Source organism: Ascaphus truei, chromosome 2, assembly GCF_040206685.1.
Source record: "Ascaphus truei isolate aAscTru1 chromosome 2, aAscTru1.hap1, whole genome shotgun sequence".
NCBI lineage: Eukaryota > Metazoa > Chordata > Amphibia > Anura > Ascaphidae > Ascaphus > Ascaphus truei.
The window spans coordinates 151,432,740-151,446,024 of NC_134484.1; positions in this window are offsets into that span (position 1 = coordinate 151,432,740).

The following is a 13,285-nucleotide window of genomic DNA, read 5'->3' on the forward strand; positions in this document are numbered from 1 at the left end:
AGCTAAAGGCAGGTGATAAAAAACTGAAATTTGAAAAATGTCTTTGTTTACATTTTTGCATGCGCAACACCCATACAACAGGCTGGCGGGTGTCCCCGGCTGACCCCGCGGGGCTGACCCCGCGGGGGTCCAGGGGTCCCCGGCTCACCAAGCGGGGGTCCCTGCGGGAGTGCAGGGTTCCCCGCAAGAGGCGGGGTCTCGTGGGTGTCCCCGGCTGACCCCGTGGGGGTCCATGGGTCCCCGGCTCCCCAAGCGGGGGTCCCCGCGGGAGTGCGGGAGTCCCGTGGCCGTCCGGGGTACCCACGGGCCTGCGTTACCAATGTTGTGCCTCCAAAAAAATAAACAATATTTCTAACTAAATACACCCCCCTCCCCCCACCCTCTAACACATACAATACAGTAATGGACAAAATTACTATTATCCACATATGGATAATAATGCCCATTTAAAATACATAATTATTACAATAAATACAGTAAATACAGTAAATACATATTACACTTACCTTTTCCAGGCACCCACGATGAAGGCCGTCTTCATCCTGCCCATGTCCCTCCGGTGCTGCAAAACATACAAAAGAATAAAAATAGCCAATGTAATGTCCCCTAACCCCTTAATCACCTTAGCGGTCATTAACCGCTACAGTAATTAAGGGGTTAACCCACCCTCACCCACCACTCGGGAGGCCTAAATACCCTCCCCCACTACCCCCCCACCCCGTGAGGCCTAACCACCCTCACCCACTACCCAGCCGGGAGGCCTCCCCACATACCCTTGGGGCCAATACCCCCTTCCCCCACCCCCAGTACCCACAAGAAAAACAATACACAGCCCCACAATAAACATCATTATATTTATTCAATACATAACCCACTCCCTGTGCCCCCTCATAAATATATGATTTATTATTTTACATACAGGGTTAATACCCCAGGCCCACGGGAGTCCCCAGTGGGCCTGACGGGTGTCCGTAGACCTCACAGTGGCCCAGCAACAGGTTTCAAACAGGGTCTGGAGGCCTACAGGTGGTCCCCGTCAGGTGCCTTGGTTCACCAGGTGGTCTCAGCGGGTCACCGTGGGCCACAATGGGGTCTCCACGGGTAGGCCCGCGGGTGTCTGGGGGGCCCCGGGTCAGACCCACAGGTGTCTGAAAGGCCTTGGGCGGTTCCCACGGGTGTCTTGGGGCCCTCGGGTGGTCCCTACGGGTCTGCGGTGACCCCAACAGACGTGGGGTCACCGGTTCTTCCCCACAGGTATCCCCCGTGGACACCTCCAGCCTGGTACCCGTGGAAAGCCCGAGGAGACCTCAGGTGGTCTCCAGAGGTCCCCGCATACCAAAAGGAACCAACCCTGTATGTAAAAAAAATAAACCTGACCTATACATTAAATACATCAATCCCCCCCCCCCCCAACACATACAGTACAATAATGTGCAAAATAACTATTATCCATATAGGGATAATAGATTATTTGCCTATTATTAAACATATTAACTAGCATAATAAAATAAATAAAGTTCTACTAACCCCATCAATATGAAGCCCCTTCGACAGCAAATTCCGTGTCCTCCGTTGCCAACAAAATCATCGGTGCCAGTGTCGCCACCATCTTTATAGCGCCCACGTCGCGTCTTGGATGCTATAAATATGGCGGTGACATTGGCCTCCGATGCCCCATACTGGGGCCTGTAACTCGGGAAGCAGGGTGTCTCTGAGTCAGAAATCAATGCGTTCAGCTCAGGGGACCCCTGGTCCCATGGGCGTCCGCAGAATTTTTTTTGGGGGGGGGCATAATTTTAACTCATTGGTTGTGCTACCAATGAGAGCCACCTCATTCCCGAGTGCTGGGAGGGAGGGGGGGGCGTGAGACTAGCGGGCGGCTGCAGCATCCCCCGCGGCTGCTGCTGGGTTGGCGCATGGAGGCGGGCGCGAGACTGGCGGTGGGCAGCTGCATCCCTCGCGGCTGCTGCTGGGTTGGAGCCTGGATGTGGGTGGCTAGGGGGAGCTAGATTTGCGGGCGGCTGCAGCATCTCCCGCAGCAGCTGCTGGGTTGGCGCGCGGAGGTGGGCTGCGGGGGGACACATCAGACTGGCAGGCGGCTCCAGCATCCCCTGCGGCTGCTGCCTGGGACAGGAGGCACGTGTGGGGGAACCTGGGTTGGCTCACGCGCGCGGTGGATGCTGGGTTGGCTGGGTTGGGTCCCCACCCTCCGTCCCACGTTGGGAGGGGGAGCAGGCCCACAGGCAGCAGGCCGGACACCCTTCTTTCCCTGCGGGATCTCGGGGCTGCGAGTGATCCAGGGGGGGGCAAGCGCCCCCCCTTGCCCCTCCTGCGGACGCCCATGCCTGGTCCCGCACACTATTCTTAAATGTACATTAATGCAGCTTCATTACCATAGCAGATAGCCGCTAAGGTAAGGAATTATTGTTATTGATATGTGTGTTTTGCCAGTAGTGTAGATGTGAGGGGGTCTCCGGAGCTAAACCGCATTGGTTTCAGGTCCGGGGACCCCTACTTCAAGAGATACAGGCCCCGTTATAGGGGGCCGGTATCCCCCTGCAGAATGTAAATGTCCCGGTCACGTGACGCGGAAGCTTGAAAGTGCAGGGGATACCGGCACCCAATAACGGGGCCTGTATCTCCTGAAGTAGGGTGTCCCTGGACCTGAAACCAATGCGTTTCAGCTCCAGAGACCCCCTGCTCATGTACACTATTTTAAAATGATTTTATTTAGTGTATGATAGCCTGTAACAGTCTTGCATGGAGATGCCAAATCTCCATGCAAATGTTCCAAGCGGCTTTTTTTTCTATCAGCTATCGTACGTGAAGTTTAAGAAGGCTAGCAGGGGGAAAAACCTTGCACGTACGATAAGCCAGTTTTTGGCCCGTCCAATAGAAAATGGGCTCACGGCCTTAGTGAATCGCGTCTGAGGCTTCACTTTGTATCGGATGTGCTTTTTTTTTCAGCCGGACGCAAAAGCACGGAGCTTAGTACATAGCCCCCATAGTCTTTAACATCCTTTGATATTTTGGGCCACCAAGAGGAGCGTGACAACAGTTCCTGTGTCTTGAGGACACCTGGGTGACCAGCAGGTCGGGAGTCATGCATTAATTGGTGTACTTCTAATCTTACCACCTAAGGGACGAACAGACGGTCCTTACAGTCCCACAGACCATCACATAGAAATAGTTCAGCTTCCGAAGAGATTTATTAAGAGTAGTTTAAGTAGGCTCCCTTAATTCATGCAAGCAGATCGGTGGAAAATGTAATGCCCAGAAATGTTTTCTTTGGTAGAATACTTTCTTCATGCTCTTTATCTGAACAAGGATTAGGCAATAAACGTGACACGGCAGTATGAGATGTGGAACTGAAATCTTATGAAGAATAGAGCCCACCTGGCTTGTCGCGAAGACAGTCTCTTTGCGGATCGAATTAATTCTAAGTTTCTGTGATCCGTAAAGTTGGTAACCGGGTGATTGGCCCCCTCAAGTGAATGTCTCCACTTTGAGAATGCAGCTTTTATTGGCAAAAGTTTCTTGTTTCCGATATCATAATTTTTTTCAGCTGTTGACATTTGGTATGAATAGAAAGCGCATGGAAGAAAGAGTATCTTGGGTTCAATCCTTTGTGAAAGGATGGCAAAAACAGCGGAGTCGGATGTGTCCACTTCCATGACAAATGGTAATTCTGGATTCGGATGAATCAGGACAGGGGCAGATGTGAAAAGTGACTTCAACTGTTCAAATGCCACATCCGCCTCAGGAGACCATTTGAAGGGGAATTTTTACGTGTATGTTGGGTGATTGGGGCAATAATGCCAGAGACATTTTTTAATAAAATGTCTAAAGAAGTTAGCAAAGCCCACAAATCTCTGAATGTCCTTCTCATTTAGAGGAATTGGTCATTCTACCACGGCTTGAACCTTGCCCGGGTCCATACTCAAACCCTCAGGGGAGATGACATAACCGAGAAATTGCATGCTGGTCTTTTCAAAATTGCACTTTTCTAATTTGATGTACAACATTTGCTTTCGGAGATGCTCTAGGACAATCCGGACATGTTTCTGGTGATCCATGATGTAATCTGATCCATGATGTAACATAGGCTGTTAGTTCTCTTGTCACAGTAGTTGCGTTACCAATCAAGTGAAAGATGCCCATGGTGTTAGTGTCTGCTGCACACTTTTGACCCCCACAGTCTCCTTCTGCTGATATCACTCGGCAATCTCTCAATGATCCCAAATAGTGCAGCAGAGTATCTGAGCCACCTCTTTGACCACTAGGTCAAAGACTAGGATATCATCCAGGTATGTCACTACTAATTGGTCCAGTAACTCTCGGAGAACATCATTGATTAGATCCTGGAAAGTAACAGGGGCATTACAGAGCCCAAAGACATCACCAGGTATTCATAGTACCCATAACTGGTTCGGAAAGCTGTCTTCCATTCGTCACCTTGTTGGATGTGGACCAAATTATACGTCCCTCGATTATAATAGGGACCAGGAGGTGTGGCTGTAAAGAAGGAGGGTTACTTTTACTTTGAGAGACAAAGAGAACAGTCTTGGAAATGGTATGAAATGGTATGCAGTTGATTTCTCCTAGGGCTCTGAGAAGAGGACCGCCTGGACTTATTTGGGCAATCAGCGAGATAGTGTCCCTCATTCCCGCAATACAAACAGAGGTCTTCTGAACGGTGTCTGTTCCTTTCTCTAGGAGAGATAGGTCCTCACAATGTGTTTACTTGCATCGATTTTCCTTGGGACGTTTTGGGGTGCTAGCATCTCTAACCCCGGGGTTGTTTGGCATGAACCCCTGCCTCTCCAATCTCCTCTCAGTAAACCTTTGATTGATTTGAATGCACAAATGGACATATTCCTCAAATTCCTCTAGCGGCACCACCCGGGCAAGTTTGTCTTTAATTTGCTCAGAGACGAAAGTGTTATTTCTGAGCAGCATCATTCAACTCAGTATCACTAACCCATCTGTGGAACTAAGCGGCGTACTCAGCTGCCGAGCATCTTCCTTGACGAAGGTTGTTCAAAGTTGCCTAAGCGGTCGCACCACGGTTTGGGTCATCATAAATCAGGCTCATGGCTTCGATGATTCCTTCCAGATCCCATAGTAGTGGGCTATCCTGTTCTAACATAGGGGAGACCTAAGCAAGAGCCCCATCTTTGAGCAGGGTGATGATCAGTCATACCTTAGCTTTATCGGTATAATAGATTGTGGGTTGTATCTTAAACAGAAGTCTGCATTAATTGAGGAAACCCCGGAATTATTGTTCCCCCCCCCCGAATCTTTCCAGAAGGGGTACACAGGGCGCGGTATGCCCAGGCACGGTATTTTGAACAGGCGCAGCAATTATAGCTGCATGCATTTCACATACTTCAGCTTTTGTGAAGGCAGCATGTTCTTCCAAACTGACATCACGTTCTTCCACACGACCAAGACTGTTGTAAACATGTCATTGTTGTTCTTGGAAGCCAACCATGGCATGTTGCAAGTCAACAATCAGTTGAGCCTGGGTCAGGTCTGTTCAGGAAGAATCCATGGTAGGGCCTGTTTATTCTGTCAAGGGTTGATCTACGGCAGAGTGGATCCCAGTGGCATGAACAGCAGGGAGTGTTGTCGGGGTCACAAGCAGAGGTCGGATGCAGGCGGCAGATAGCGTTGTCGGGTAACAAGCAAAGGTCGGCAATGAGAAGACAGGAACAGGACTGGGACTCAGGAACAGGACTGGGACATGGGAACAGGACTGGGACTTGGGATCAGGACAACAACAATAGCAACAGAAGCAAGCAGCAGCAATTACAGGAACCTAGCAGGTGCTGGAGGAACCAGTATAAACAGGCAAGGGAGGAACAGGAAAGGGAGGTTTATATAGGTCTGGCTGAAGGCAAGGGACAGGTGCAAAGGTGTCAAGTTTCAGAGACTGGAAGGTTCTTTGAGAGAGCTAGCAAATGCAGCAGCCCAGTCCCGTTGGATGTGCATGGGTACAGCAGGCTAGTATCTGACACAGAGACTGAACTAGAAGGTTCTTCCCCAGAGAGGGACGAGGTAGTGCCGAGTTGTCCTGGCAGAGATATGTTCTTTGATGATGATATGCCTGGTATAGTTGATTAATACTAGGTCACTATAGAAGGTGGGGTCTTCAGGTTGTTAACTCCAAGACCACCCTCTCCTATAGGGACTGTAACATCTTAATTTACTGCTACAGGTATGTTGTCTAATTCTAATGCGGGTGAAGAGATACACTGGTGTGACCCTAGGTTCCAGGGGTATGTTCCACACATGCACAGGACTCGTTTTCTACTGATACTAGATGATATAGTACAGCGGTGTGAAAACTGGGGGGCGTGACCAGGTGAGCCAGGGGACTAGCTAGGGCATAAGGGGGTCTCTGGCCACTAACACCCTACACACGCACACCCTACCCTTCTGATGTCCCAGCTCTGACTGAATGGCGTTGTCTCAGCACGCAAAAAGTATCTGTTACTTGCAGGGAATTCCGGGCGCCCTATTTGCTGCTCTGGGCCATGTGTCCTGCATCCCCCAGAGGCTCATGGGACATGTAGTTCCCCTTGCGGAGCCTCTATGTAATGGCCGCTGCTTGTTCTTCCAATACGCATGCTCTGAGAGTACTAATATGGCCACTGGCTATCGGGACCCTTCTATGCATGAGCTAAGCTTACAGTGCATGCGAACACATTTGAAGATGGTGGCCCCCACTAGCCGGGTGCGACGTGGACCTCCACCGATCCAGTCGCCTTCCCTAACCACCCGCAGGCTCCTGTATCTCTCCCCATGCTCCTGTATCTCTCCCCACGCTCCCCCAGACTCCGCTGCCAGTCGCAGCTACAGCAGGAGGTAGGGGACAACCGGGGGACGAGGGGGAACCCAGGCTAAACATATAAAATATTTAATTATTAATGCTAAACAAAAAATATATAATCTGCATGCTCTTCTAAACAATTCATTGATAAATATATCCAAAACTATAAAACAATTATGTTAATTATACTTTTACAAAAAACAATTGTACTATGCTTCTTAAATAAATTATACTAAAGAGTGCTATTTGTGCTATGCAAGAATACATTACTACACAATTAAAGTTGTAATTATTATATTATTAATATATTTTTTAGGATTCATAACTATTTTCAGTGCTGTGGATATCGTGGCATGACAGACCAGCACTATGGATCCGCTTCTTGAGCAAATCACGATACACGGCTGGTCACTGGATACAAAAAAGGACTAGTGACTCCCTTGGAGCAGTCCCCCATTAGAAAATTAGCCTTTGCTCACGCCGTACAGTATGTCATACGGGCACTTAAAAGATTAAGCCAAAATGAATTAGTAGTTGTCCTGTATGTTTATTTTAATCTGTAAGCAAAGTAAATCTCTGTAAATCTAAATATGTCCACACACAATGTATTGATCTATTTTCCTTGCATATGTAACATATAGATTAATCACACCATTTTGTTTTAATACAATCTGAAACTTTATAAAGTGATAGCATTAACCACCTTGTGTTCTGCAAGTGATATTGTTATGTACTTGGCATAACAAAATGTTCTAATTCAAAGTAATGGGCATCATACTGTAACATAGAAACTGTTCAATAATTTGAATTCAGAGAGCAATCTCTATTGTTTCTGCCCAAAAGCATAGTACATAACTTTCATTCTAGTTATTGCATATTGATGGGAGACTTTCCTACTGACAGGCAACAAAAAATTAAGTCAGCACTTAGCCTCAAACTAGATTTAAATTATTTCACAATTCCATTATAATTGCATTTTTATATTACACTTATTTAAAGAAGGAACATGTTTGATTCAAAGCTCCTAAAGGCTATAGTATGTGTGAGATGGAAAATGATTATGCTTCAACCACTCACTGATAACCCAGATCAAAATGAGTGTAACTTTCATAAGTTTTTAAAGGTCAAGAGGAGCTGAATTGTTGAATGACAGTAGCACTAGATATAGGGAAGCTAGCAACAATTGATACTGAAATCAATAAAACATGGACCAGTGAAAGTGTTAACCATTAACAGAAGAACAAAATATAGAATTAAAATTGCTTGAAAGATTATAAAAGAAAATATTCCCATTCAAAGGATCAAGTAAACATCTGAATTATAAAAACAATGCAGTGCCTTAATTTATAAGGTGCCACCGAACCAATTGAAAACCACCATTGACTTCAATGGAGCATTCTGAGCAGTAGCACAGGATTGGCACTATGGCACTTTATAGAATAAAGCCCTCACTCTTCACAGAAATATAGTACATTTTGTTGCCAAGAACAGAGAATACTATTATGTGTTGATACTCTAATGATTATCAACAAGTATAATAAGGATTACCGGACTCCAAACATACATGTGCCATAAAAACACACACAAAAAAAAACAGAAGTATGGAATTGATGCCCCATATTAAGGTGTTTGGACTTCAGCCTATATCACAATCAGTACTTTATGCTTAGTTATAATGTATTTTAATGTACGGCTGGCAACTCTGGCAAGTTTTGTCTCTGGGTTTAGGAATTTTGTTTGTGCATATACTAATAACAGGCAGGGCCAGGGCAAGGATATTTGAAGCCTTGGATGAACCTTCAGCTGTGTATCCCCCCCAAGAAAAATATCCCCCAATTTTTGGACTCTTTTCTATTTTGTTTGACTTGCCCAAGCCCAATATGATACAATACAGTACAATATCTCTTTCTTTCACCCTCATCCCCTCTTCATCTTCTCGCACACATTCATCCCCTCTTCATCCTCTGTCACCCCCTTCATCCTCTCATCCCCCTCATCCCAATTAAAATTCCATACCTGGCTGTGGAGATCCACCCTGGCACCGGAAGTTGTCACTTTCTTCAAGGTCACCATGGTCGGAGCGCTGGGACTTCCTCTGTCACAGGCGTTGCTTCCCTCCTCCTCTGTAGTTCATGTTTCCCCTCCATCCACTCTACAACTGTTCTGCTCCTGGCCTCCAGCGAGTCACTCTACCGCCATCTCCCTCCACTGCCCCTCAAAATATTTCACCTTACGCCATGTAGTGATTGCATCAGCCATGCCTCCTCATCAGCTTCTCCCCCACACACTTCCCTCTTCACCAGCTTCTCCCCACATTCTTTCCTCCTCACCGGCATCTCCCCCATATGCAATCCTCCTAAGGCTGTGCTTATAGTTCCTGACGACGGCGCCACAACGTCGCTCCAAAACAAATCAATTGAATCCGTCGCATGCGCTTATATTAAGCACGACGGCGTTGGAGTGGCGGAGCAACCAAAAATTTTGAAGCCAGTTACATTTGATTTTTTTAGAGACAGTCACAAGATGTGACTGTCTCTAAACCAATCACAGAGCTCAGCACCCCCCTTGGTGACGTCACTGGCCTTGTCGACAATCACGTCACTTAAAACGAAAGTTTAATTTTCGCCAGTGGCGACAGTGACGGGTGACATAATCGGTCGCGTCACCGGCACTATAAGCATGGCCTTACCAGCTTCTCCCCTACCCCTCTCTCACTCCCCCTCACCCCTGTCTCTATCCCCACCACCCCTCATTCCCATTCCACCTCTCTCCCCCCCTCTTTCTCGCTCCCCACCCCTTTCTCTCTCCCCACTACCACTTTCAACTCAACCTCTCTCACTCTTACTCCTTTTTACTCCATTCTTTACACTGACCCTCCATTTTTACACCCCTCCTCAATTTCTATATTCCCCTTCCATTTTTACACTCACCTGTTCCTCCTAAGCAGCTGCCTCTCTCTCATTCCCCATCCCTCTCCCTCACCCCTTTCTCACTCCCCCCACCTCTCTCTCATTCCCCCCACTCTCTCTCCACCCACCCCTTTTTGTCTCTCCTCCAACTCCTCTCACTCTCCCCCTCTCTCCCCCCACTCCTCTCTCACTCCTTCCCATACATTTCTCTCCCCCTACCCATCTCTTTCTCACCCCTACCCTTCTCGCTCCCCTGCCACCCCCTCTCTCTCCTGTGCCACCACCCCTCTCTCTCCCCCGCCACCCCTCTCTCTTTCTCCCCACTCCACCCCTCAATCTCTCACCCCCCTCCACCCCTCTCTCTCACCCCCCTCCAACACTCTCTGTCTCACTCCCCTCCATCCCTCATTCTCTCGTGCCTTCCTTCACGCCCTCGCTCTCACTCCCCTTCACCCATATCTATCTCATCCCCTCCATCTATGTATCTCTATCCTTTATCCTCTTTCTCCGTTTTTACCCATCTCCATTTCTACACTTCCCCTCAGTTTCTACCCTCCCCTCTCAATTTCTACACCATCCGCTCTATTTTTACACCCTCCTCGCCTCCATTTTATAACCCTCCCCCTCCGTTTTACACCACTTTACACCTTATATTTTAAACTCCTGTAGCCCTTGTACCCCCCTGGGTACTGAGACTACCTATGCTTCTGTCACCTGTTCGGCTAACAAGAGGCCTGAGCCTTTGCCACTTGGAGGCTGGGGTATACTTATTACCTTGATACAGCACCTCCACCGGCGAGGGATCCCATCGTAGTGGGAGGAGTCCCTCACCGGAACAGATATACACAATAATTACACACCTTTATATAAAACAGTATTTACTGAACACACCTTATTCATGCACCATCAATATAACATAGCGATCAGACTATCACCCCACAATAACACCTCCCAGGTGGAAACCCCAAAGTACTGGAGTGCCTGGGCACTTAACCCCTGAGTGTCCACAAGCAATTCCCTCCTCAAAGAATGTATGTGGAATAGTGCTTCCCTGTGTGGTGGGGCCCGTTGGTGCACATGTTAATACCTCTCTGGTCTCAGTCCAGACCAGGACAAACAATGGAACTCGGTAGATCAATGGTGTGGTCCGAGTCTGCATAGGCTCCTTTGCAACAGGCTGCACTTCTCTTCAGGCAAAGTCCTGCATCATCTCTCACAATATTTCTACAGTGAAAAGGTCCCTATCTGAGGCCTTTCTCTACAGCACTCAATGTTCACAGTACTACTGGGACTCAGGGAACTATCTGGGACCTTTGGGGCAATTCTGGCCTTGCCCAAGGGAGCACTGCCCCTTGGACACTACCTGCACCCTCTCTGTCCAGATCTTGACTGACCTTTGCACTCCCAGCATGCAATAACTATCCCTTCCCCTTCCAGGTGAAACTGCCGTCCCATTGGTAGTTCTGGTCATATGAAAAGCAGCCTCATTGGCTGCTGGGTGTTGTAGTCCCTGCATAGCCTCCTTATCATTGCCTCCGCATGCCATTAGGGTATTGCATATGTGTGACCTGTCATGGCCGCCACTGCTCACGTCTGCACATGCGCGAACAATGGAAGGCCCTGCACTATGTAACTCCACATCTGCGCATGTGCAAACTATCGCAAGTGCGCGCTGACACAAACATGCCGGCGCTCTGTGGAGGGAGCCGCCTGCGAGCACGTCGCTATCCTCACAAAATCGCCCTGCATTGGAGGTAAGGGTTGGGGAACAGGAGAGCGGAGGACTAAAGGGGACACCTGGCTACATCCTTCTCCTCCTCCATTTTACACCCTACACCCTGAATGGTAGAAGTGAGAGCATGTTGTAGCTGGAGCCGGAGTGTGTCCTACTGCAGTGAAGCAGAGCTGCAGCGTGGGACAGACAGAGAGTGACCCAGCGGTCTTGGTACACGTTGGTACCAATGACAAATTTAGAAAAAGATGGAGGTTCCTAAAGAATGATTTCTTGGATCTAGGCCAAAAGCTTAAGGCAAGGACCTAAAAGTTAGTATTTTCTGAAATACTACAAGTGCCATGCACTACCCCAGGGAGACAGTCGGAGATTAGGGTGGTTAATGCGTGGCTAAGAAAGGGGTGTAGGAAGGAGAGTTTTGAGTCTTTAGAGCACTGGGACTCTTTTTCTGAGAGGTGCAATATTTATGCTAGTGACAGATTGCACCTCAATGAAGAGGGATCTTCTGTGTTAGGGGGGAGAATGTTAAAAAGGTTTGAGGAGATTTTAAACTAGGATAGATGGGGGAGGGGAAAGAAACAGATAAATAAATAACTATATAGAATAAATGGGGAAATAGCAAGGGGTTATGGAAGTAGAATGGGGTTAAGTACAGGTTTGGCAAGCAGAGAGACACCAATAGTAAATACAAATAATACAAGAAAACTTCTAAAAACTAAACAAAATTGGCGCAGAAAGGAAGGAGCAGATACCATAATAGTACAGACTGAAAAAAAACTTAAATGCATGCTTGCTAATGCAAGAAGCCTAATATGTGATCATTCTTCCTGTAATTATACAGGTAAATAAGAATTTTAACCCAGGTGAGTGTTAGGACCTGCTTTCGGTCATGCCTTGTAAGTGGCAGCAGGCTTAAGAAGCTTTGGCCAAAAGGTTAAACTAAATGACCCTTTGTACGAGAGATATATAGGTATTGCACTGTGTATTTTTGTAACAATGGAAGTAGCTTTGGGCATTTTTGTTTTTTGTTGTAAGGCAAGAAGCCTGACAGATAAAATGGGTGAGCTAGAATTAATAGCTGCAAGGGAGTAGTATGATATCATAGGTATTACTGAAACATAGAAAAATGGAGAGTTGAGCACTGCAAATGGACAAAGGGCTGGAGGCAAAAATAAATAAACTATTTATTAGGCATATGTGCCAAAAAGACAAACACACAAGTGAAACTCTGACGCGTTTCCCGCCGTGGAGGCACTTTATCAAAGAGTAACTGACACTCACTCAAACCCTGTTTAAATAATGGTCAGCTGCAGATGCACGCCCTGTGAATACATAATTGATTAATTAAGCAAAAGCTGTGAAACAATCCTGAGCTGTTTGTCTATGGGATAAGTTTCCCTCAATGCAGCTGACCACTATAACAGGATAGAATGTGTATTACTGTATGTTAAAAAAAAAAACCACCTAATAAAAGACAATATAAGAGTCACAGAGTGGATACTGTGCAATTGTAACCCATTAAAAAACATATAACATGACAAAAATAATAATAAAAATATAAGTCATAATAAAAAATAAATAAAAATAAAAAAATGAAAAAATAATAAATAATGAAACAATGAAAATAAAAAACAAATAATAAAGATAGAATAAAACAAATATGTATATAAACCAATATACAATCAAAAAGGTGAAAATTAAACTAAGCCCTAATAAATTACCAAAATCCATAGATAAATATGAAATCATAAAAATAATTACAGCTCAACCCCATTATAACGCGGATCCGCATATAACGCGGTTTGAGCA